The 27,218-nt window shown below is 36.0% G+C and overlaps 1 long non-coding RNA gene across 1 annotated transcript in view; it reads left to right on the forward strand.

Annotated features, from left to right (window-relative positions):
* LOC124977424 (uncharacterized) overlaps positions 1–27,218 on the forward strand; it is a 65,826-nt gene that overhangs the window by 1,031 nt on the left and 37,577 nt on the right. The window lies entirely within an intron of this gene.

Genomic DNA, 27,218 nt, shown 5'->3' on the forward strand with positions numbered 1-27,218 from the left:
GGTCCTCTACTGAAACTTACAACTTTCTTATACGCTAAACCTTATGTGCTAAACCAGAAAGTATGGATGCTCATCCAGAGCAGGGATGTATTCACTCTGTTCCCAGGCCTCAGAACACTTCTGACATAAGAATATTTGTTAGATGGAGTGAATGATTAAATGAATGAACAGAGATACTGTACTCTTTTCACACCAAGAAAGAAAATTTTAAAGGCTTGACTTTGCATGATTAGTGATGATACTTCAGTACTGTCTATACATGTCACCCGTCAGTGAAAAGTAGTAACTTAGTTTACAATTTGGTTTTAAGTATAAAAGCCATCTGAAAAGTATAACTGTCAATGAAAGTTTATCAATCACAAGAAAGTGCAACTCCTTAATTATTAGTTATGAAGCAAACCATTCATACTTAATATGTATTAAGTATTAATATTAATACTTAATATGTTACAAGTTCTGTTCTAAGCAGTTTACAAATATTGACTTGCAATAATTCTAAGAGGTAAGTACTATTATTATCATTTTAAAGATGAAGAAACTGAGGCTTAAAGAAATTTAAGTGACTTGATGAATGCCACATGGGTAGTAACTAGCCATTTGTGTCCTACCTCTTACTTAGATGTAAATAGCTGATGGGGAGGTCATAGTGAATAGTAATAGTTACTAGTGAACTCTTTGGAGTCTTATGTAGCCTGGATTCAAATGCAGGTTCCTCCTCTCACTGTATGTGTGACTTGGGATAGTTTATTGAACCACACTGGGCTTCATTCTTCTCATTTGTGAAACAGGAATAATGATAATACTTGGAATGGATTTTATGAAGACTGAATGTAGTAACACATATAAAGTGTTTAGCAAATACCTGGAAAACAGCAAGCACTGAAAAAATACTAGAAAGTTTTTACAGATGCTGGAATGCAATATAGTTTTGGAATTCTTGGAAGTGGTTTAGAAACTTTAATCCAAAACTCACATTAAAATGTGAGACTTAGAGCAATCATACATGGTACACAATAGGTTTGCAAAAAATTTTGTTCCCTTCCTTCTCCTTTTCCCCCTCATCTATTGGTATATGTCTGTGAATTCAGGTATACACACTACTCACTATCCAGTAGATAAGAAAAAACATTTTGTATGAATTTTAATGAATCATAAAGTTTAGGATGTAGAATTTCATATTTCAAAATAAAAAAGATGAAGGTATTGAAATTTCAAAGGTAGCTGCAGCTTCTGTGATTACTTTAATTTGGAATGCACATACAGCATTCCTGGTGTTCGCACATTATAGAAAGTGCTTTTGTGGCAAGGGATTGCTTTCAAAACTAATCTGAGCTCCCCATGACATGATAAATCATTAATAATATAGACCCGAATCTCGCATCTGCATAGGCACAGCTGGCCTCCTTGTGTCAGCCGTCTGCATATGAAAGTGACTCTGCCAAGATATTTCACTTTAATGAAAAATATTTATCATGATAAATCTTAAACCTCAAGATTTTACTGACATAATTCATTTCTATTATTATGTACTACGATAATGTACCACCATACTATGCTTATGTTTGGAATGATAAAAATGTGCTTTTAAAAGTCATTTTGATTACTCTGCCTTAGCATGAATAATTTTTGCTGTTCGCTCTGAGCAAAGAGAGTGAACCATGCATTTATGGAAATAATAAATTAGTAATTTTTCTAATTTTGCTAATGACTCCACAGGTGCCACAGGGTGGACTCTGAGTGTTCAAGCCAAAATTTTAAAAAAAAAAAATCAGACTTTTCAAAACATATTGTTATTTCTAACAGGAAGATGAATAGCATATAACTTTTAATAATATTTGCTCTTTTGAAAAGAGAGAAGAGATATATTATGACCACTTTACATAGATGTTTTGAACAAACAGAAGCAAAATAAACTTTTTGGAGGTAGGATCATGTAAGAAACCTACAGGTAATTCAGAGTGCTTTAATTGTGCTTCTATGTACTTTGGAAGGGAAAACTTAGAATTCAAGAATGCCAGCAATCTAAATTTCTGACAGACTGTTCTCCCTCTATTTATGATAGTCAAGTCTCTGACCTTAAGAATTGGAGCTGAATAATATCTATTGAATGTTAGAATGTCTGAGCAAAGGAGAAAGATAATGAAAATAATCCGAAGTGATTGAGAATTAAAATATTTTGTCCTGCTTTATTTTTGCAGTGCTGGGATGGAATCCCAGGGCCTCCTCCTGCATGCATGCTAGGCAAGTGCTCTACCACCAAGCTGCTTCCCTAGTCCTATTTTTAAAAAACAAACTTCCCTACAAATATGCCACAATAAAATCCACTCTTCTGTGTAATTATTATGTGACAATAAAAATATCTGTAAAAAATGCAAATAGTGCCACAAAGGTTATAATAAAAAACAATAAGAACAACGAAGTATCCTGGCTCCCTGCCACCCTTTCTCATCCCATTCTTACATTTTCAACCAGTTTAGCTATTTCTATAATTCCATATTTCTAGAAAACATTCAGCCATCGTCTGTCTTCATCATTTTTAACACTATATTAATTCTTATTAATAATTAATAATAATTGCTTTTATTGTTAAACAGTATTTTAACTCTTCATCCTGTTCTTCTTTTCATTTTGCCAGTAAGTTATAGGATAATTGGTACTAAATCCTTAGTCACTTTTCATTATTGTAATGAAACAAATGTTTTACAACCCCCCCTTACCTAATCTTTATTATTACTACTTCAGCTTACATTAAAATTCAAACCAATGAATGGAGAAGGAACTAGCTGGACACTTCTACGGAATGTTAGACACAAGAGCATCACTTAATTCTCACCACAGCTCTTTGAGACAGACATCATTTATGAACAAAGGAACCCAGGCTTGAGTAAGTTCATTATCTTGAAAGTGTTTTCTGGCCCTAGTAAGTGGGGAAGCCTAGATTCTAATTCAGATTTAGTTGGCTCTTAAGCCGAATTTTCTTTCTAGTATACCATGCCATGAGCAACAAAAGTCACAGGTTTTAAAAAAGATACAGGTTGGGTAGCCCTTATCTGAACTGCTTGGGATCAAAAGAACTTCAGATTTTGAAGTTTTTCATATTTTGAAATATTTGCAGACACCATACCAGTTAAGCATCCCTAATCTGAAAATTGGAAATCCTAAACTTTTAAGCGTCAGATCTTGGGACATTTCTGATTTAAGATTTTTAGATTGGGGATACTCAACCTGTATGACTGGGATAACATAAGAAATATAGCCATTTAAAACCTACAATTAGATATTCAAAGATAAGCTTCAAATTCAATTTCTAATTCTTTGGTAGTTTTTGCTTATGACATAAAATCTAGTGTCAGAACCTCTGCATAACTTAAATTCTTTACATTGCATTCATCCTATTAGCCATAAACTGCTCAAAATCACTTGTGAATTATAATTAGATCTGTTTTACTCCATGCAAATCTATTTGAAAATAAACCTAGATGCATAAGTTACAAATGTTTCCATTAATGTTAGGGTCATATGATCATACCTCTCCCCAAAATCTTAGCATTGCATGTTCTACATATAGAACCTTCTGTACGTTAGATGTAGGAAGAGTGGATTTATTGCTGGAAGCCATTTAGAGCTACCTACTGGTTAACAAAAAGGAAAAAGAAAGAGCATTCTGGGTAATTTCTGTTTTTCCAAATTAAGGCATTCAAAACATAGATTTTTTTTCTTTACTCTTTGCTTTCTCAGATAGGATGCTCACTTTTATGGACACTTTGAACATTGTCTGTATTATCAAAAAACTTACACTGCTAATAGGCAAGGGAGTGAAGAGTGATATGTATATGGGGGACAGGAGAAAATTGATATCCTAGGCTAAAAATCAATAGCAAACACTATGAGAATTCAGCTGTAATAATAGGGGGTTGTCTAAATCCCACATACCTATTAAAGCATGATGCTGCAGCAAGACCCAGCAGCACATGGGAACTACATTTGTCTAACAGGTGTTTGAATCTGGGTCTTGCAATGATAACAGTGATACAGTGTCACTGAGTCAGCAATGACACAAATGAGGTGACAGCAGGTACAATCTTTCCACCAGTTGCAGTTGCAACAGTTTCATGTATGTCCTAAGTTTCAGGAGATACTTCGAGTTTGTCTAACCTTTGGTACTATAAAGTGTTTTACCCAAGTTTTACTTGTTCCCAAGTCCCTCTGGTATTGGACCATACCATCAATTGCCAGTCAGCAAGTACAAACAATTCAGACCTATACATTTTTATGACAAACTTTCTTACCAGGTTGGTCACAGAAACCAAGTTAGATTTAAACACGATCTGATTCCTTCTACGGCCAACCAGGATGAGTTCTTCAGTGACTGTTTTTCAGAAGCTTGAATTGTGAAATATGTTGAAAAGATCACCTCAAACTTATATTTTTATGGAAAGTCAGAAAAGAAGCCTAAGAGCATTTGCCATCAACTTTGTGTTTCAATTACAAAGCTAAAAGAAAAGAGTATTTGGCTGAGAGCTTTCCTGGAAAATCCAGAGAGGTCCAGGAGGATCCATCGGAGGTTTTTAACAATATCACACAACCATTAAATTTGAATATTTGCATGTTAAAGTTTGTATTCAATGGTTGATTTTTCAAATCTTATTGTTTCTGGATCCATACACACATTGTGTGTGTGTGTGTTTCCTCCAAGAGTTTGTGTTTAAAGACTTTATGAGTTCTTTCACTACATTAAGATCTTTGGAATTATGTTCATAAACTACCACAATATGCTCCGAATTTCTGGGTCATAATTACAAAATAAACAAATTCATTTTTCATCACAAATTTTAATTAAGAATTCCAGTTATGTAATTATTTGCTAATGAATAATACCTACTCAGTACCAAGGCATTCTATTAAATATGTTTACTCAAAAATATGTTTTCTAAAGACGATTTCCATGGGTCAGTTTCTCATTTATAAGCCATCAACCTCAGTAACTGTCATATTAAAATAAAAGGAAAATGCTTATTCCCTATATCATTAAGATAGGTGGAGATTCAGGAGACAGGAATAGTTTATAATTACTGAAAATAAATAAATAACGAAAGCCAGATTAGCCATGATTTCAGCTCCTTGTCAATACCGAGTTGCCGCATTTTGTGATTATTTTTGCTTAGGTCATTTGCCCACTCATTGGCTGAGCTTCTTCCTATACAAGGGGGCAGAACAAGAACTTATTTGTCCCATGTTTATTTATTGTGCTTTGGAAAAACTAGCCTGGTCTTGACTGCTGATTCCTTAAATATGCTCTTGGTTCACATAGTAAGGAAACAGTCAGTTTGCTTTTGATTTATTTGCCAGCTTTTATGTTGAAGAACAAAGATATAAATAAGCACAAAAAGGAATCCATTTTTGATATGAGGTAAGTGTACAGGCTGTAGAAGAAAGATGTGGGCTTCTTATAACCTGGAAACAAAGCTAACCCTTTCAAGTCAAACCACCAGAAACACAAAGGCCTAGATTTCTGCAGATAGTCTAAGAGTCAGTGAGTTCCCAGGGAACAAGGGATCTCCCAAATCAAATCAGAACATTACAAAATCCAATCAAGGTGACAAAGATATATCCCTGAGATAAGACTGTCACTAAAGTGAGAGGGGGTAGGATCATTCACTCGTTCATCCTCACATACATTCGTTTCACCATTTGTTATTAATAGCATCAATCTGCTTTGTGTAAAGCACTGTGCAGAGATAAATGAGAAATACCTTGCATTTAGACAGCAACTTAAAATTTGAAAAGCAGTTTTATCATTCAGAATTCTGGCAGGGAACAGATGGCATGCTTGACTTGGGTAATTTGGGGAACTAATAAAGAGACCGTTTGTGGAGAAATGGGTAGGGTGCAAGAAGACCTGGGACTCTGCTACCCCTAGTTGCAAGGAGCCAGAGGAGGGAATAGTTAGCAGAATCTGGAGACAAGAGACAGCTAAAGCAACCATCTTGCAGGAGCTATTCTTTAGTCAAGGGACTCTGTTGACCTGAGGTGACTGCAGGAAGGGATCTAAGAAAAATAAATATCACAATGTATCCTCTTCCCTCTCTCTGATTTCCTGCTGGTGCCTCTTACTGGTTCAGCCTCATTGGAAGTCAAAAGGCAAAGGTTGATTGATATAGTTCAACCTCTGGGGAAGCCAACTGGGGAGAAGGGACTTATTTTATTTTATTTTGGTCTTCATAGAACACTATTTGGTAAAGATCTTCTTTTTGCAAATGAGAAAATTTCCACAGAAGATTGGCTTATTATAACTCAGCTACATAGCAGGGCCAGACCTTGAACCTAGTCTTCTGAATCGCATTCTGGAACTTATCACACTCTCTCCTTATTCTCTTTCCTTTGAACTTCCTTATTACACTTATTGCACCACAAAACTTTATTTATATTTTATCACTTACATGGACTGAGCTCCTTGAGAGAAAAAAACTAATCTTTGTGTTATTACTGTCTAGAATAGTGGCTGGGACAGGAATCCTGGAGTCTTTTGATGGATGGAATAATGAAAGTGTGAGCAACCTAACTGGAGAGACAGATGTACAAGGAACTAACATCACACATGGCAGAATGCTATAAATTCCAAGTCCATAGGTAGAGGAAAAATTCTGTGGATGTATAGAACAAGAACTAATGAATAAAGGTGAAGGTCCTAAAAGATTTTATGATGAGCAAAGCACATTGAAAGACAAGTGACTGTTGCAAAGGTCTGGTTATAGGGACCAACTGAGGCAAAGGAGGATGCAAGGTCATGGTATATTTGGGGCATGATTAGTGTTCTTGGCGGAAAGTAATAGGAGATGTGACTGAAAAGACAGGATAGGATCGTTGTATGACATTTCTTAATTGGCATGAGCTAAGTCTGAATATTTTTCTTGGGTATTTAGAAGACAGATTTTTGAGGGCACAGATTATAACAAAGCTCTTGAAAGATAGATTTTTGAGGAAAGGATTATCAAAATGCTTTTGAGAGAGAAACAGCTCTCAAGCCAAAGGGAGGAAGAACTTGGAGCAGAAAAAAGTCTCAGAAGCAAGGGTGCTAGTGTATGGGTGAGGACAGAAAATTACTTCAGGGGAGGTGGCACCCATGGAAAAGTAGGGATGTATACCAGGGGATACAGCAGGGTTGTTAGGTAGGTCAGTGGGGGAGATTCTTTCAAGTTTCTTGGTCTGATCGGATTTAATAAAAAAGTTATTATAAGAGATGGCAACACATGAGGTGAAATATATTTGCAGAAAGGGGATAACGGAGTTTGGTTTTGAGTAACTGGAGTTTAAAGTGTTGGCATGGTGACCATAAGAGGATGCCCAGAAGAAAATTGGAAATTATTATTATAATTACATCTATAGGCAGGGGAAATTTCTGTTTTCCAGAGGAATAACAAAATCTCATTAAGCCAAATATAGATGAGAAAATAAGAGGAAATCCAGTTTTCATCTAGTGATGCAGGGTAGCCAGTCTGCCTCCTAGACTTGCAGGTACTCAAAGTGCCTCAGTGAGAGGCCTTTCCTCCCTCACACACCTGACAGTTCTCCAGCACTGAAACTATGTAGTGAATTGTGAAGTTATTCCCATTCATTGATCACTGCTTACACCCATAGGAAAAACAGACCTGGAAACTCATCATATTTTATCTAAAATCTTTTGAGACAACTGTTCAGTGATATCTTTTCAGCCTGACATTTATACAGAAAATGCTGATGGATGCTAAAAAACTCTCAGTGAAATTATTCAAAATCATTATTTTAGAAATGCTTAGGGAACTCTGGCCTTTCTTAATGTGGTGCAGATAAGGAAGAAACTACACAAAATGAATTTACACAGCCATTATCATCCATGCAAAATTAGGTGATTTTAGTTTCCCATCATCAGTGCTTGCTTCCAAAAACTCAATGAACTTGGAAAAATCCAGCTTAGTGACTTCTTCTCTCAATACTCTTGGACAACAGCAGCATTGCCATTTTACTTGATTTGTAATGTTAACAGGAAATATAAAAGAGAGTGGCTCATTCAGAGTAAGGAATCACATCTTGACAGCTAGGTGATAAAAATGGGAGGAGGGGATCATGAGAATCAGGTGTTATTTATGGTCAGGATGAGCTTTGAAGTAGCGGTCATTTTAAGACAATTTATAATGTAATAGTTGTAGGATCATAAGAATGTCCACTTCATTATTCTTTTTCTCCTTCTGTGCATCCTTTTATTTTATTTTATTTTTTTTGTGGTGCTGGGATTGAACCCAGGGTCTTGTGCTTACAAGGCAAGCACTCTACCAACTGAGCCATATCCCCAGCCCCCTTTTTTCCTTTTAAAACGGTCTCACCTCTGTTGCCTATACTGGGACCAGGATCCAGGGCTCAAGCCTCCCAATAGGTGAAACTACACCCGGGAGTGTGCTAAGCCTCACTTCTTTTTTCTTAGGATTAGCGTCTTCATTTGTATTATGTAGACCATTTCAACACAACTTATGTCGTGTTCTTCTAGGATGGGGCATGGAGGGGAAGTAGAGAGACAAGTGAAATGGAAGGCAAATGAGAAATCTAATTAACTTTAATGGCACATTTCCAAGAAAAAGATAAAGTCTTTAGCAACATCGGCAGTTTCGATTTCTGAATTGTAGGTACTCACATTGGCGGAACTTACTCTCTCTTTTTCTTTTTGTTTTATTATTTGTCACTAATGGAAGGAGAAATAAAATAGATATAAGTATTTGTTCATTTCACAGAAACCATTTCAAATTACACAGAATGTCACAGAATGTATGCTTAATTACATAAGCAACCTTTGTATTAAAAACATCACTTTATTACCCTCTATAAAGATTTTATGAATCCGTTTAGTTTATGGCTAAATTAAGAGGAAATGAAAAGCAGGGATAAACTACAAAGGATTCTTTCCTCATGTTTTAAGTTGACTTCATTAGAACTGTAATTTAGTGCTATGTATAACCGAGCAATCCAAGAGTAGAGATGGGACAAATCTATACTTTTATTATTTAGTCAAATGTTGAAAAAGTAGTGTTTGGCTTTTGATGAATATTTAATATGCCGAAGAGCTCTCAAGATTCCATTTTAGCACTGAGAGCTGGGGCGGTTTTCAGAAGAGACTGAATTGCCTATCCAGCCTCCTGAGTTCATTCTATCACTTTCCTTCTTTTGGAATTCCTTAAGTAGCAAAGAGGCAGGCAGAAAAATATAACTTCCTTAACTTAAAAGGTCTCCTACATGTGCTGTGTAAGGGAAGAAAAAGACTCTGGGAGGGAGGCAGACCCCACTCCAGAGGAGCAGACTGCCCTGGGTTTGAGGCTATAGACTGTAACTATCTACAAAGTCAGTTAAGGTTTCTGACTCCCCAGTAAGAGCTGAAGGCTTGAAGACTGGACAGAAAGTCAACATTTTCCAAACTGCACATAGACTTGGGCCCTTGTCTGAGTATTTCCTCCCTTGCCCCTTGATCATCACAAGTCAGTGTGAGACAGAAATGGGCTTTTCTGCAAGACTGGTCTTAGGTAAGTCTGCACTTAAGAGGATGCATAAAGTAGTGGTTGGGAAGGTCTGCTGCGGTGAGCAGGTCAATCTCCTGCATAAGTAGAGAATGGGAAGGATTGGGTAAAAGATGAAAACAAGAATTTTTTATTTTTCAGACAAAGATTATGAACAGTTTTAAATCAGATGTTATTCAATTATTTTATTAAGGTAAATGCAAAGTACACAGGTTTTGCTTTTTAAACTTAGCTTTAGGATCTTAGCAATTCTGAGTTTCAGTTTCCTCTCTTTTAGTACTGAGATAATGTTTAACTTGGTTATTGTTAGGAGCAAAGTAAATTAGGTTTGAGAAAATGTTATCTAAGTTTTATATGGAAAAACCTGTAAAACTTTATATTAAGGTTAGATACTACTAAAGTCCAGGGTACAATAGTGGATATATCAATCCCCTGGGAAGCTCTATTAAATTATATGTGCCACACCTGCCACCCCTCCTTCCCATGTGACAAGACCCTCAAGTGTCCTTCTCTCTCCCACTGAGTACCATTGTTTTTGTAGTTCATTGTTGTGTTATGTCCCATAGCTTCTTCAAAGTAATAAAAATGGGTTAAAATAACTGCCTTTCATAGTGAGTGCAAGGTAGCACGGACCTCATTGGTAGCCCTAAAGCTCAGGAGAGTACCTAAGTACATATTTATTGAATGGAAACCTTGAGCAATAACACAGAGATGATTACTAGGAAGGTATTCACCATCAAGCGATCTTTTAAATACTTTAAATACATCTTGATTATAGCTGTGAAATGAAACAAGAATAGTATAATTCTTTAACATGATCAATATGTAAATTTCTGATATCAAAATTTAACATAGTTTTAAAATGGTATACTATAAGAATTCCTTTTAAAGGAGAAAAATAAGTCATGGATATTAGTCATCAATTGTTACTATTATTTACCATGATTTTAGCTAATACAATAAGACAAGAAAATGAAATATGCTCATAAATATTAGAAAGAAGGAGGCAAACACTATACATTTTTTTTGAAAGCAAAAGCATTAGGAATAGCAATGTTAGCAGTTAACAAAATAATTCAAAATTCACTACCTTTCTTGTATGCCTATTATACACACAAATATTTTTGAAACATGTAATAGGAAAAATATTCTATTCATGAGAGTAAATTAAACATAAATTACCTGAGGATAAACATGAAATATGCTGGATGTATATGAAAAAAAAAAAACTATAGTGTTCTTTAGAAAAATGTAACACAAGAGTTGAGTAAATGAAGAGTGAGATTTTATTCTTATAGAGTTTCAATGTAATAAATATGTTCATGACCTCCAAATTAATCTCTAAGTTCAGTGTAACTGTAATTAAATTCCCGGGGCTCTTTTTTTGGTGGGGATATAAAAGACTGCTTTAAACAACATCTAGAATTTTAATGTAGCACTAGTTTGAAAAGTTCTGGGCAAAGAAAGTAATTCTTTCTTATTCCATATAATTGCATGTATTTTCAAGCAACAACAATCAAAACTGTGCTGTAGTAATTCAAGAAAAAGCAACCAACTCAGTGGAACAGAAAAAAAATTACACAGACACAGGTATATGTGCAAATTAAAATATAATTATGATGGCACTTCAACCAACAGGGGAAGGATAAATTATTAAATAACCAAGTTGAGACAACTATCTATCTATCTGAGGAAAAAAAGCTGAAATTGTAGTTCACATATCATTGCTCACTAAAAAAGTTCCTAATGAATCAAATATCTAAATCTTAAAAAGAGATCGTAAGAAAAGGCAAATGAATATTTCCACAAAACTAGAGAAAGGACTTGCTAAATATGAAACAAATCCAAAAATCATAGAGAAAAAGTTGATATTTTACTATAAATTATAAAAATTTATATGTAATTAAAAACCACAATAAATGAATGTTACATTACCAAGTAGAAGCTATTTGCAACATAAGAACAAAAAGACTAACATTTTTTTCACCATAACTGCTATGCTGAGATTTATTCATTTATCAAAAATTTAACTCTTTTAAAATACTGTTCAATGTTTTTGGTATATATAGAGTTGACATCCAACACCATGTGGGAGTGCAATGCCTTTTTAACACCCCCCAAAAAGAAACCCCACATCCATTAGCAATCACTCCTCATTCCTCCTTTCCCCTGCCCCTGGCAACCTCTAATCTATTTTCTATCTCAATAGAGTTGCCTATTCTGGACATTTCATGTAAACTGAATCATATAGTACGTGGTTTTTGTGTCTGGCTCCTTCCACGCAGCACAATATTTTTTAACGTTCACCCATGTTGCATCTTATATAAGTTCATTCTTTCTTTTTAATTTTTTAATTTTCAGTACTGCCAATTGAACTCACGATTTTATGCATGCCAGCCAAGCACTCCACCAGTAAACTACAACCCCAGCCACTTCATTCTTTTTATGGTTAAATAACATTGCTTTGAATGGACATATCATATTTTGTTTATCCATTCATCAGTTGATGGTCACTTGAATTGTTTCCAATTTTTGGTTATTATAAATAATGCTACTATGAATATTTGTAGACAAGCATTTGAATGGATATGTTTTTGTTTTCTGGCTACATACCTGTAAGTGGAATTTCTGTGATAGCCCTATATATTTAACTTTTTTTAAAATTATTTTATTGTAAACAAATGGGATACATGTTGTTTCTCTGTTTGTACATGGCGTAAGGCATACCATTTGTGTAATCATACATTTACATAGAGTAATGCTGTTTGATTCATTTTGTTATTTTTTTCCCTTCCCCCCCACCACTCCCACCCCTCTTTTCCCTCTATACAGTCCTTCCTTCCTCCATTCTTGCCCTCCTCCCTAACCCTAACTCTAACCCTAACACTAACCCCTCCCACCCCCCATTATGTGTCATCATCCACTTATTAGCGATATCATTCGTCCTTTGTTTTTTTGAGATTGGCTTATCTCACTTCGCATGATATTCTCCAATTTCATCCATTTGCCTGCAAATGCCATAATTTTATCATTCTTTATGGCTGAGTAATATTCCATTATATATATATATATATATATATATATATATATATATATATATACCACAGTTTCTTTATCCATTCATCAATTGAAGGACATCTAGGTTGGTTCCACAATCTGGATATTGTGAACTGAGCAGCTATGAACATTGATGTGGCTGTATCTCTGTAATATGCTGATTTTAAGTCCTTTGGGTATAGGCCAAGGAGTGGGATAGCTGGGTCAAATGGTGGTTCCATTCCAAGTTTTCTAAGGAGTCTCCACACTGCTTTCCAGAGTGGCTGCACTAATTTGCAGCCCCACCAGCAATGTAAGAGTGTACCTTTCTCCCCACATCCTCGCCAACACCTGTTGTTGCTTGTATTCTTGATAATCGCCATTCTAATTGGGGTGAGATGGAATCTTAGGGTGGTTTTGATTTGCATTTCTCTTATTACTAGAGATGTTGAACATTTTTCCATATGTTTGTTGGTTGGTTGTAGATCTTCTGTGAAGTATCTATTCATTTCCTTAGCCCATTTGTCGATTGGATTATTTGCATTCTTGGTGTAGAGTTTTTTGAGTACTTTATAGATTCTGGAGATTAGTGCTCTATCTGAAGTATGATTGGCAAAGATTTTCTCCCACTCTGTAGGCTCTTTCTTTGCATTGCTGATAGTTTCCTTTGCTGAGAGAAAGCTTTTTAGTTTGAATCTATCCCAGTTATTGATTCTTGCTTTTATTTCTTGTGCTATGGGAGTCCTGTTGAGGAAGTCTGGTCCTAAGCCGACATGTTGAAGCTCTGGACCTACTTTTTCTTTTATAAGATGCAAGGTCTCTGGTCTGGTTCCGAGGTCCTTAATCCATTTTGAGTTTAGTTTCGTGCATGGTGAGAGATATGGGTTTAGTTTCATTCTGTTGCATATGGATTTCCAATTCTCCCAGCACCATTTGTTGAAGAGACTATCTTTTCTCCATTGCATATTTTTGGCCCCTTTGTCTAGTATGAGAAAATTGTATTTATTTGGGTTTGTGTCCGTGTCCTCTATTCTGTACCATTGATCCACCTTTCTATTTTGGTACCAATACCATGCCTTTTTTGTTACTATTGCTTTGTAGTAGAGTTGAAGATCTGGTATTGCGATACCCCCAGCTTCACTCTTTCTGCCAAGGATTGCTTTAGCTATTCTGGGTTTTTTATTCTTCCAGATGAATTTCATAATTGCTTGCTCTATTTCTGTAAGGTACATCATTGGGATTTTAATTGGAATTGCATTGAATCTGTATAGCACTTTTGGTAGTATGGCCATTTTGACAATATTAATTCTTCCTATCCAAGAACATGGGAGATCTTTCCATCTTCTAAGGTTTTCTTTAATTTCTTTCTTTAGTGTTCTGTAGTTCTCACTGTAGAGGTCTTTCACCTCTTTTGTGAGATTGATTCCCAAATATTTTATTTTTTTTCGATGCTATTGTGAATGGGGTAGTTTTCCTAATTTCTCTTTCTGAAGATTCATCACTTATGTATAAAAATGCCTTAGATTTATGTGCATTGATCTTATATCCTGCTACTTTACTGAATTCACTTATGAGATCTAAAAGTTTTCTGGTAGAATTTCCTGGTTCCTCTAAGTATATAATCATATCATCAGCAAACAGGGATAGTTTGAGTTCTTCTTTTCCTATTCATATCCCTTTAATTTCTTTGGTCTGTCTAATTGCTCTGGCTAGAGTTTCAAGGACCATATTGAAAAGAAGTGGTGAAAGAGGGCATCCCTGCCTTGTTCCAGTTTTTAGGGGGAACGCTTTCAGTTTTTCACCATTTAGAATGATATTAGCCATGGGCTTAGCATAGATGGCCTTTACAATGTTAAGGAATGTTCCCACTATCCCTATTTTTTCTAGTGTTTTGAGCATGAAGGGGTGCTATATTTTATCAAATGCTTTTTCTGCATCTATTGAAATAATCATGTGATTCTTGACTTTAAGTCTATTGATATGGTGAATTACATTTATTGATTTCCTGATGTTGAACCAACCTTGCATCCCTGGGATGAACCCACTTGATCATGGTGCACTATCTTTTTAATATGTTTTTGTATGCGATTTGCTAAAATTGTGTTGAGAATTTTTGCGTCAATGTTCATTAAGGATATTGGTCTGAAATTTTCTTTCCTCAATGTGTCTCTGTCTGGTTTAGGTATCAGGGTGATTGTGGCTTCATAGAATGAGTTTGGGAGGGTTCCCTCCTCTTCTATTTTATGGAATACTTTGAGAAGTATTGGAATGAGCTCTTCTTTAAAGGTTTTGTAGAACTTGGCTGAAAACCCATCTGGTCCCGGACTTTTCTTTGTTGGTAGGCTTTTGATGATTTCATCTATTTCATTACTTGAAATCGGTCTATTTAAATTGTGTATGTCCTCCTCGTTCAGTTTAGGCAATTCATATGTCTCTAGAAACCTGTTGATGTCTTCGAAATTTTCTATTTTGTTGGAGTATAGATTTTCAAAATAGCTTCTAATTATGTTTTGTATTTCAGTTGTGTCCGTTGTGATATTTCCTTGTTCATTCCGAGTTTTAGTAATTTGGGTTTTCTCTCGTCTTCTCTTTGTTAGTGTGGCTAAAGGTTTATCAACTTTGTTTATTTTTTCGAAGAACCAACTATTTAATTTGTCAATTTTTTGTATTGTTTCTTTTGTTTCAATTTCGTTGGTTTCAGCTCTGAGTTTAACTATTTCCTGTCTTCTACTACTTTTGGTGTTGGTCTATTCTTCTTTTTCTAGGGCTTTGAGCTGTAGCGTTAGGTTGTTTATTTGTTGAGTTTTACTTCTTTTATTAAATGCGCTCCATGAAATAAATTTTCCTCTAAGTACTGCTTTCATAGTGTCCCAGAGATTTTGATATGATGTTTCTTTGTACTCATTTACCTCTAAGAATTTTTAAATTTCCTTCCTAATATCTTCTGTTAGCCATTCATCATATAATAGCATATTGTTTAATCTCCAGGTGTTGGATAAGTTCTGTTTTTTACTCTTTCATTTATTTCTAACTTCAATCCATTATGATCTGATAGAACACAAGGTAGTGTCTCTATCTTCTTGTATATGCTAACATTAGCTTTGTGGCATAATATATGGTGTATTTTAGAGAAGGATCCATGTGCTGCTGAGAAGAAAGTATATTCGCTCTTGGTTGGATAATACATTCTATAAATGTCTGTTAAGTCTAAATTAGTGATTGTGTTATTGAGATCTATGGTTTCTTTGTTCAATTTTTGTTTGGAATATGTGTCCAGTGGTGAGAGAGGCCTGTTAAAATCACCTAGTATTATTGTGTTATGGTCTATTTGGTTTCTAAAATTGAGAAGGATTTGTTTGACATACATGGATGAGCCACTGTTTGGGGCATAGATGTTTATGATTGTTATATCTTGCTGATTTATGGTTCCCTTAAGCAGTACGAAATGTCCTTCTTTATCCCTTCTGACTAACTTTGTCTTGAAGTCCACATTATCTGAAATGAGGATGGATACTCCAGCTTTTTTGCAGGATATATGTGCATGGTATGTTTTTCCCCATCCTTTCACCTTTTGTCTATGGATATCTCTTTCCATGAGGTGAGTCTCTTGCAGGCAACATATTGTTGGATCTTTCTTTTTAATCCAATCTGCCAGTCTATGTCTTTTGATTGATGAATTCAGGCCATTCACATTCAGGGTTATTATTGAGATATGATTTGTATTCCCGGTCATTTGGTTCATTTTTTAAATTTTATTTATTTATTTATTTTTTGACACAACTTGGTTCCTCCTTTATTTGACAGTTCCTTTAGGATAATTCCTCCCTTTGCTGATTTGCTTCTTTGTGTTTTATCTCTTCCTCATGGAATATTTTGCTGAGAATGTTCTGTAATGCTGGCTTTCTTTTTGTAAATTCTTTTAGCTTTTGTTTATCATGGAATGATTTTATTTCGTCATCAAATTTGAAGGTAAGTTTTGCTGGGTATAAGATTTTTGGCATCCATTTTCTTTCAGGGTTTGAAAAATGTTGTTCCAGGGCCTTCTAGCTTTTAGGGTCTGGATTGAAAAATCTGCTGATATCCGTATTGGTTTCCCCCTGAATGTAATTTGGTTCTTTTCTCTCACAGCCTTTAAAATTCTGTCTTTATTTTGTATGTTAGGTATTTTCATTATAATGTGCCTTGGTGTGGGTCTGTTGTAATTTTGTGCATTTGGAGTTCTATAAGCCTCTTGAACTTGATATTCCATTTCATTCTTCAGATTTGGGAAATTTTCTGATATTATTTCATTGAATAGATTGTTCATTCCTTTGGTTTGTTTCTCTAAGCCTTCCTCAATCCCAATAATTCTCAAATTTGGCCTTTTCATGATATCCCATATTTCTTGGAGATTCTGTTCATGATTTCTTACCATCTTCTCTGTTTGTTCAACTTTGTTTTCAAGGTTAAATATTTTGTCTTCAATATCTGAGGTTCTGTCTTCCAGGTGTTCTATCCTATTGGTTGTGCTTTCTATGGAGTTCTTAATTTGGTTTATTGTTTCCTTCATTTCAAGGATTTCTGTTTGTTTTTTTTTCAATATCTCTAACTCTTTATTGAAATGATCTTTTGCTTCCTGTATTTGCTCTTTTAACTGTCGATTGGTGTGATCATTCAATGCCTGCATTTGCTCTTTCATCTCATCATTCAATGCCTGCATTTGCTCTTTCATCTCATCGTTTGCTTCCCTGATCATTTTAATTATGTACATTCTGAACTCCCTTTCTGTCATTTCTTCTGCCATGCTGTTGTTGGATTTTATTGATGTAACATCTAGATTTGTTTGGGGCATTTTCTTCCCTTGTTTTCTCATATTGTTCAGGAATCAGTGGGTCCTTAAGATATTGCAGATTTCCTCTATTGACTTATAATGTCTTTGAAGATTGCTAGTATATCCCCTCTTATCCTTCAATAGCCTGAAGTCTTGGAGGATGTTGATAATGCGGTGCTCCACAAGGAAGCTGCCTCTCTAGGGTTGGTGACCCTCAGGTGGGTATATTCCCTGATAGTGGGCAGAGGTGCCTCCACTTGTTGACCAATGGTCATCCAAAGTGGAACTAGGCTGCAGGCTGAGGCAAGGCCTGTTTTTGCCTGTGTCTCTGGTTTTATAGTCCTTGTGGGAAAACCTCACCCGGCAGGGAAGTCTCACCCAGTGGGGAGGTCTCGCTGGTCAGTTCCCCTCCTAGAGGTTCCCCTCAATCTACAACTACCGCCTGGGCTGGGCTGTCTTCCTCTGCAATGTTCCCAGGGGCCCGGACCTACCTCCTGGGCCTGGGAGCCTCACCCTTCGCAGACGAGTCTCCTTAGGCTGCCTCTCCCAGAGAATCTGCCCACAGTCCTGGAAACTTCGCTCCGCCCCTAGGCGTGTCTCTGTGCGGCTCTTCCAGCAAGAAGCCGGTCCTAGGACCCTGCTCTGCACCTAATCGCCTGGCTATGCGACCCCTCCTCTGAGTCACCATCTGGATCCCTGTACAATAGCTCTGAGACCCAGAGACCCACCACACATCTCCTCCTCCGGACAGCTGCCCGGTTTCCGATGCAATCACTAGGAGTCCAAGCAACTCACTTTGCGTCTCCTTCTCCCACCAACTGCCCGTAGCCCTAGGCAGTCCCTCTGAGTCCAAGTGACCCACCCTGTTCCTCCTCCTCCTCGGGGAAGCCCCCCGGGGTGTTCAGGAGTGTTCGCTTTGAGTCCAAACAACTCACCACTCGCCTCCTCCTCTGGCAACCGCCTGTGGCTCTGATGCAGTCACTCCTAGACCAAGTGATCCGCTGTGCTTCTCCTCTTCCTCCGGGCAACCCTCCGGTGTTCGGAAGCGGTCGTTCCGAGTCCAAACAACTCACCACTCGCCTCCTCCTCTGGCAACCGCCTGTGGCTCTGATGCAGTCACTCCTAGACCAAGCGACCCGCTGTGCTTCTCCTCTTCCTCCGGGCAACCCTCCGGTGTTCGGAAGCGGTCGTTCTGAGTCCAAACAACTCACCACTCGCCTCCTCCTCTGGCAACCACCTGTAGCTCTGATGCAGTCACTCCTAGACTAAGCGACCCGCCACGTTCCTCCTCTTCCTCCAGGCAGCACCCCTGGTGTTCAGAAGCGGTCATTCTGAGTCCAAACAGCTCGCCACGCAGCTCCTCCTCAGGCAGCCGCCCGGAGCCCCAGTGGTTGCTCTGAGTCCAAGCGCTGTGCTGAGCCGCCTCCTCTATGATGATCCCAGTTGTCCGTGTTTACCGCTCCTGTGGGGGGCGGGGCGTCTCGCCGAGCAACTCTACTTCACAAAGTTCCCTGCGTTCCGGGGCTACCGCCCCATCCGGGACACCTCCCCAACGGAAGAGACTAACCCAGTGGCTTTGAGTTGGTCCCAAGTCTCTCACTATCTCCTCTTTTGAATCCTGCGTCCTGGAGCAACATGAAATGCAGCCGCCCTCTAGTCCGCCATCTTGAAACCCCTCTATATTTAACTTTTTAAATAACTGTCAAATATATGAGGATCTTAATTTCTTCACACCTTCACTTGTTATTGTCTGTTGTTTGATTAGAACCATCTTATTAGATGTGATGTGGTATCACTTTGTGGTAGAGATTTGCATTTCCCTAGTGACTGAAGATGTTGATCATCTTTTCATGTGCTTATTGACCTTTTGTATATCTTCTTTGAAGAAATGTTTGTTCTAATTGTATTTTATAGTTGGATTATTTGTAATTTTATTGAGGTCTTTATATATCATATATATGAGTGGTTAATAAGATATATTCTTTCCAAGGACTTTCTCACTTTGTGGATTTTTTATGCACTTTATTTTTTTTCCTTTCCTTTTCTTTTCTCTCTCTCTCCTTTTCTTATTTGAAAGATCTCCAATCTGTACTCTTCAGAGAGAACAATACATATCTTATGCACATTTTGGGAATGAAAGAGAAAAATAAGACTATGTATTTATATTTATTTATAAATGCATTAAAAGATGCATAAAGAACAAGTAAAATAACTATTGATGATGGAGAGGGACCTGGTGGAGGGTGAGACAGGATGTGGGAACCATAGTTCTCAGTGTGTTTCTCCTTATACAATGTTAATTTTTTGGAACTATGTGCCTATATTACTTTTTAAAAATTATACACAAATAAAAACTATATATATATCTGTATATATGCATATACAGATACATATACACGTGTATGTATATATATATGTATATATATATAAATAGAGTTTTTAAATTTAAAGTTATATAAATGGGCTGGTTTTTTTTTTTTTTTTTTTTTTTTTTTTGGTAATTAAAACTAAACCACTCACTAGCAGCATTTGCCCTCAGTGTCCATAACTTTCACAAATCTTTCACTTTATCCTTTCAAGGAGGTCGTGGATCTGCTCGGCAACATTGGCTGGAAACAGGTAAGTCAGGATTGGAATTCAGATCCTCAACTTGGGTCTCAGTCATCACCACTGTAAAATGGAGTGTTATTTGCACTTCCTTGATGGTGTTCTTTTAAGCACCAAAGCTTTCCACCTGAAGTCCAATTTATCTACTTGGTTGTTGTTTGCACTTTTGATGTCATATTTAAGAAGTCGCTGCCTAATCCAGGATCATGAGGATTTACTCCTATTTCCTCTTCTAAGAGCATTATAGTTTCAGCTTTTACATATAGGTCTGTGATCAATTTTGAGTTAAATTTTTATGTGACGTGAGATAAAGGTCTAGGTTCCTTCTCTCGCATTTGAAAGGACAAATTCTCTTAATATATACAGTGGATTTCAATAAGAAAAAAATTCAGACATGCTAATAAATGAATTGGATAAATGTATAATTCAACCAACCAACCTGTAAAAATATATCAACTATAATAGTAATCAAAATGCAAATCAAAACAATGAATTATCATTTATATTCAATAAAGTGGCCAGTACAAACCTCAATGGTTACAGTGATGGTATGTATTTAAACTATTTAAAATAATGATATATATTAACATTTGTGCATAAAAAGACATCCACTGTATACTAAGAAAGATAAGTTATAGAAGGGCTTATTTTATAAACTTCTATTTTTGAGAAACAGTCAAATGAGGGGTGTGTGTTTGTGTGTGTGTGTGTGTAAGGGTATAAATCAAAATGTTAAAATGTCTTCCTTCTGTGCACTTTGTGTACTGTGAGAAGACTTTCTTCTTTCATGGAGCAATAATTAATTCTATTAATGGAAAAACTTAATCCTTATTAAGAAAACCTAAAATCTTATGAAGCTTTTCAAAATATTCTAATGTACATGTATACATAAACTTCTCATCTCCCCTGGCCCTGAAAAGAGAAGGAAGTGGGCCATTATTTAGCAGTGGACCCAGACATGATTTTAATCTGTTATTGATTGGAACCAATAGTTCAGGGAAGTTTGAGGGTGATTTTTTTTTTTATTTTACTGGGGATTAAACCCAGGGGCACTTAACCACTGAGCCACATCTCTAGCCCTTTTTATATTTTATTTAGAGAAAGGGACTCGCTGAGTTGCTCAGCCTCCCTAAGTTGCGGAAGCTGGCTTTGAACTCACTATCCTCCTGTTTCAGCCTCCCAAACTGCTGTGATTACAGCCACCACACCCAGTTCAGGGAGAGTTTTGTTTTTGTTTTTCAGTACTAAAGATTGAACCCAGGGCCTTGTGCATGCTAGGCAAGTACTCTACCATTGAGCTACATCCCCTTGGGGATTTGTGTGTGTGTGTGTGTGTGTGTGTGTGTGTGTGTGTGGTTTCTTTTGCTATAATTATCTAGATTACTGCATTAATTTTCTCCTTTCCTTTATGGAAATGTAAATTCAAATAGTAGGAGCCATCTTTCATAGGCATCATTTTCTCCTGTAGGAATTTCTAGAAATTGTGATAAAGTAGGTAACTACATGATGGTATCTTTTTTCTGCAGGAATATTGATATACATGAAAGTTGCACATCTGACATAAATGTGTTATGTTATTGATATTATAACATTAATCATAGTTATAGACTATGTTATAAATTTAAATAAGCAAATGTGCACCTTTATATTTACTTTAAATAGCAAAATTATATTTCATGTCCCATAAAAATGTATGAAAATATTTTTATTGATTATACAAAAGGCTCTGAAGTACTATCAAATGAATGTATAGTCTATAAAAATACAATTCTACCATGCCATAAATTACAGCTATCTAAAGTTAATGGGCTAACCAGAGTAAACATTAAACACTTGATTAACAATCTGGTTTAGTATTTGGAAAATCTTTTGGAGGATCATTTCCAGTAGATCATGTGATTTTTTTTTGAAAAGGTTGCATATGAAAATTGGAAATAAAAGTATTTTTGCTCTAAATAAATTCGTTTGTATGTAGAACTATATTCAAAATCTTTCTATCTATCCTCTTCTTCAAATACACATATACATTGCGTGTACATTAATGTCCACTGCTGGCGTATTTTCTGTGGGTTGAAAAATTCATCTTGATATGTGTCTACTATTATAGTGTTCTACAGCATAATTTCATTGCCTTAAAAAGTCCTCCATACTTCACTTATTTGTGCTTCTCATTCTCCCTGCTAACTTCTGGCACTGATCTTTTTAAAAATTTTTTAAATTTGTTCTTTTTAGTTATACATGACAGTACACTGTATTTTGACCTATCATACATACATGGAGTATAACTTCCCATTTTTGTGCTTGTACGTGATGTGGAGTTATACTGGTTGTGTATTCATATGTGAACATAGGAAAGCTATGCCACTGATCTTTTTACTGTCTTGATAGCTTTTGCTTTTAACAAATATTATATAGTTGGAATCACACAGTATGTAGCCTTTTCAAACTGGCTTGTTTCACTTAGTAATATGTATTGGAGTTTCCTTCATGTCATTTCATGGCTTGATAGCTAATTTCATTCTGGTGCTAAATGATATTTCATTGTCTGGATTTATCATAGTTTATCTATTCATCTGCTGAAAAACATCCTGGTTGCTTCTAAGTTTTGGCAATTATGAACAGAACTGTAAACATATCCATGTGGATGTTTTTGTGCAGACATAAATTTTCAATTCCTTTGGATGAACACAAAGGAGTGACTGCTATATCATAGAGAATATTTAGTTTAGTAAGAAATCACCAAAATGTTTTCCAAAGTGGCTGTTCATTTTTCATAACTGCCAAAAGTGAATGAAAGCTCCAGTTACTCCACATCCTCACCAACATTTGGTGTTATGGATGTTCTGAATTTTGGTCATTCCAACAGATGTCCAGTTGTAGCTTGTAATTTTAAGTTGCATTTCTGTGGATGACGTATGATGTAGAGCATTTTTTTCACATGCTTATTTACCAGCTATATGCCTTCTTTGGTAAGATGTCTGTTAAGGTACTCTTTAAAATCAGTCATTTGTTTCTGATAACTGAGTTTTAAGAGTCCTTAATATATTTGGGATAATAATTTTTATTAGAAAAGTCTTTTGCAAATATTTTCTCCCAGTCTGTGATCTGAATTGTCATTCTTTTGACAATATCTTTTACAGAGTAGGAACTTTTAATTTTAATAAGGTCCAGCTTATCAATTATTTATTTCTGGGAAAGTGACTTTGGTGCTGTATCTAAATAAAGATTGCAAAACCAAGATCATCTAGATTTTTCCCTGTTATCTTCTAGGAGTTTCATAATTTTGCATTTTACATTTAAGTTCATGATTCATTTTGAGTTAATTTTTATCAAAGGTGTAAGATCTGTATTTAGATTCATTTCTTTATTTTTTTCCTTCTTCTTTTTTGCTTGTGGATGTCCAGTTGTGCCAACACCATTTGTTGAAAAGCTATATTTTTCCACTGTATTGCCTTTGCTCCTTTTTCAAAGATCAGTTGATTATATTTATAAGGTCTCTTTCTGGGCTCTCTATTCTGTTCCATTAATCTATCTGTCTATTATGTTGCCAAGAATACATTGTCTTGATTACTGAATCCTTAGAGTAGTACGTCTTGATGTCAGTCCTCCAACTTTGTTCTTCTTCTTTAATACAGTGTTGGCTATCCTGAATCTTTTGCCTCTTCATAAAACCTTTAGAATCAGTTTGTCAATATCCATAAGATAGCTTGTCACGATTTTAATTACTTTGAATTTATAGATTTTTGTTGGCAAGAACTGATGCCTTGGCAATAGAGTCTTCTTATTCATGAACATGGGATATCCCTTCATTTATTTAGTTGTATTTTGATTCCTTTCATTATAGTTTTAAGGTTTCTTCATACAGGTCTTGTATATATGTTGTGTATTTGTACCAAACTATTTTATTTTGAGGGGTGCTAGATAAGTAGAATCTTAAATTCCATTTGGTCATTGCTGGCTTATAGTGATTGACTTTTGTCTATTAACCTTGCATACAGAAATCTTGCTTATAATTTCTGGTTTTTTTTGTCAATTATTTTTCTCAATTTCTGCATAGACAACCATATCATTTTTGAACAAAGACAATTTTTTTTTCATCTTGTATTAGCTAGAACTCCTAGTAGGTGTCAAAAAGTAAGAGAGAAAAGGAACATCCTTTCCATGTTCTTGATGTTAGTGAGGAAAGTGGAATATTTTGAACTACATTTTCTTCCTTTTCCTTTGTTTTCATTTCTCCCAAACTATTTCCCTTCCTTTGAGACTGAATTGATACTAAATGCAAATGGTCATTTTAATGTAAACATCTAGGCACTGATGTAAAGGAACAACATTCATGTCTAAGCTGCACTTGTTGCTAGTAGCTTATGTTTCCAGGATTTAGTTTGCTGATCTGTTAAACAGAATGCCAAATGTCTACAGTACTTTTAAAAAACAATTTGGTGGGTCTGGGGTTGTGGCTCAGTGGTGGAGTGCTTACCTAGCATGTGTGAGGCACTGGGTTTGATTCTGAGCACCATATATAAATAAATCAATAAAATAAAGGTCTATCAACATCTAAAAAGACTTTTTTTTAAAAAGCAATTTCACACAGAGGAAAGAGCATTGCTTATAGACAAAAACGGGTTTATATTCCAACTCCACTCCATAAATAGTTACTTGACCTTGGAAAAGTTACTTTAACTTGACGACTTTTAATTTCCTCATATATAAAATGAGGATATCAATCTTCCTAGGGTTGGTAAAGTCTGCAATGAGATAGCATGAGCAAAACACAGCACAATGCTTGGCACATGGTAGGTTCACAACAAATATTAGTTCTTTTGCTCTTTTATGTAGATTCTATAATTATATAGGGGTTAGTTTCAGAGGTGAAATATAGGTTCTCATTGAGCAATGTGCAATAATATAAGTGAATTAAGTCTTTGAAAGGTGAGCACTGGCTTGCCCTTCTCATCTTCACTGGACTCTACACAGAGCAGGTGTCAGTAAACTGTGTTACAATTAGGATAAAATGCAATTTGTGGATAATGCTTCTTTTTATGTCCTCCCTTTTATAATCGGTCACTTCCCTTGTACTTGCCTTTGCTCTGACAGCCCTATTACATTTAAGTTTATTGAATAATACAATAGAGAATGTTATAGCAACTACTTGGGGTGGTGGCAGAAGGTTATGGCAGTGCTCAGAAAAACATACCAACTTTCACCTCTAGTTTAAGGGAGGCAAGTAAGTGTAGTATATTGTGTCAACTCAGACAGTGACTGTGTGAGATGCTGCATTGAGGAAAGATGCTGAGGCTGTAGTAGGCCTCATGGGGAAAGAGTAGCAAGATGGATTATTTATTCCTGCCATGGATATGACAAGAGGGACTGGATGCCTGCGTGCCACGTATTTGTTTCATATATGTGGGTTAGTTAGAACAAATAAAAAATGAGGGAAGGAAAAAAGTAACAGGTGATTTCCAGACATGAAGGAAATAATCAAGTTTATAAATGTTTCTCATTTAGTGAATCCACATTTTCAGGTTCCATCCATAAAAACAAACAAACAAAAAAAAAAAACAACAACAAAAAAAACCAAACAAACAAACAAAAAAAAAAACTTTTCATTTCCCTCCTGAGAAGTTTTCCTGGTAGGAAGATTTTAGAAGCCATGTCTTAAAGAAGTCTTAAGAGAGTTTTATTTTTAGTGCAAGAGGTTTTGCAGTAGCAGAAAAAGGCATTTATAAAATTTTGTTCTTGCCATTGAAAAGTTTGATCATTTTGTCCTATTAAATAATACCTTAGCTTATACTGGCCATCTTTTTCTCATTTTCTCATCTCGTCTCTCTGTTACTTAACAATAGTGATATAACATCTAAAATAGCTTGCATTTCACTGTTTACTGACCTTCTCAACTTCACTGTGAGTACTGTTCAAATATTAAATTCCATGGATTATTCAAAAAAATATCTAACCCCAAAGGGATCTCACTAAACCCATATTATAATAATAGGAAATAGTCATTTTGAGGAGAAGTGAAAAGTGAATGCTTAATCCTTTAACACATTTCTTACAAGCATGCTTTAAAGATCAAGTGGCTTTGGACACAACAGACTTCGAATGGGATGGATTCAATGATCACCTATAGCCAGCTCTCCTAATTTATTGATGGGAAAACTGAGGCCCTGAGAAGTTAAGGATCCTCTGACCTTAGTGAATTAGGTAAGCACTAGGTGGGAATGGAAACCAAATCTCTTGACACTCAGCATACTTTCCACCAAATAGTACCATGCCTCAGAAGTACTGAGTCATAAGTGGACTGATGTTTTATGTGCCAAGGATGCTTGCCTAAGGGGAGAGTGCTATTAGGTGGAGATGGAAGAATAAGGAAGGTTTCATCAGTGATGGAATTAGATGAATTTGAATTAATTTCAAATCATTGGAACTTCTCTATAAAGGAAGAAAGACTTTGAAACAGACTATAAAGGACAATTGAAAATGAAACAATCAGCTGAATTCTAACAAATAGAGTTTATTGGACTATTATTAGAAATAAAAATAGGGTAAAACTTAGAATTCAATGAATATTAGCCAATAATAAACCAGTGCAGGAAAAAAAAAAATGCCACAGCTTTTGCTAGTGGGAGAGTGGAAGAAGCAATGGGTAAACTAGAGCATTTGCCATTGTTTTGAGCCCTTTGGGTGTCCCAAGAAGTTCATGCAGGAGTTCAGAGAGGAAAGCAAGGCAGGGCTTGCACTGTTAGAAAAGATGGAAAATTGCTAAACCCAGAATGCATGTTGGGATGTCCCTGCGAACAGATACAACCCTCCTGTGATTCTCTGCTCTGGCAGTGAGGAGAGATCTTCAGGTCTCTTTGTTCTGCTCCCTGCTTCCTACAGATTCACAGATGGCATAGCCCTTGCCCTCCCTGAGCAGGAGAGATATAGCTGACACATCCTAGTATGTTCTTTGAAACTGGTACCTGCCTAGAGAGGTGGTGAGAAGAGCAGTAAATACATCCTTTCCGCTATTCTATCATTTTAGAAAAACTTATTGGACACCTATGTGTGTCAATCATACCACCACACAATATGGGCCCATGCAGGAAGCACAAAGTGTTGGTGATGATTATAAGTGAAGATGACAACAACAATGATGACACTCGTGATGATTTCCATGTATTGAGTTACTATCAATTCGAATACTCAATTACATACTTCATAACAAATCTATGAGAAAGATACTG

This window comes from Sciurus carolinensis, chromosome 2 (genome assembly GCF_902686445.1).
Source record: "Sciurus carolinensis chromosome 2, mSciCar1.2, whole genome shotgun sequence".
In the NCBI taxonomy this organism is placed as follows: domain Eukaryota; kingdom Metazoa; phylum Chordata; class Mammalia; order Rodentia; family Sciuridae; genus Sciurus; species Sciurus carolinensis.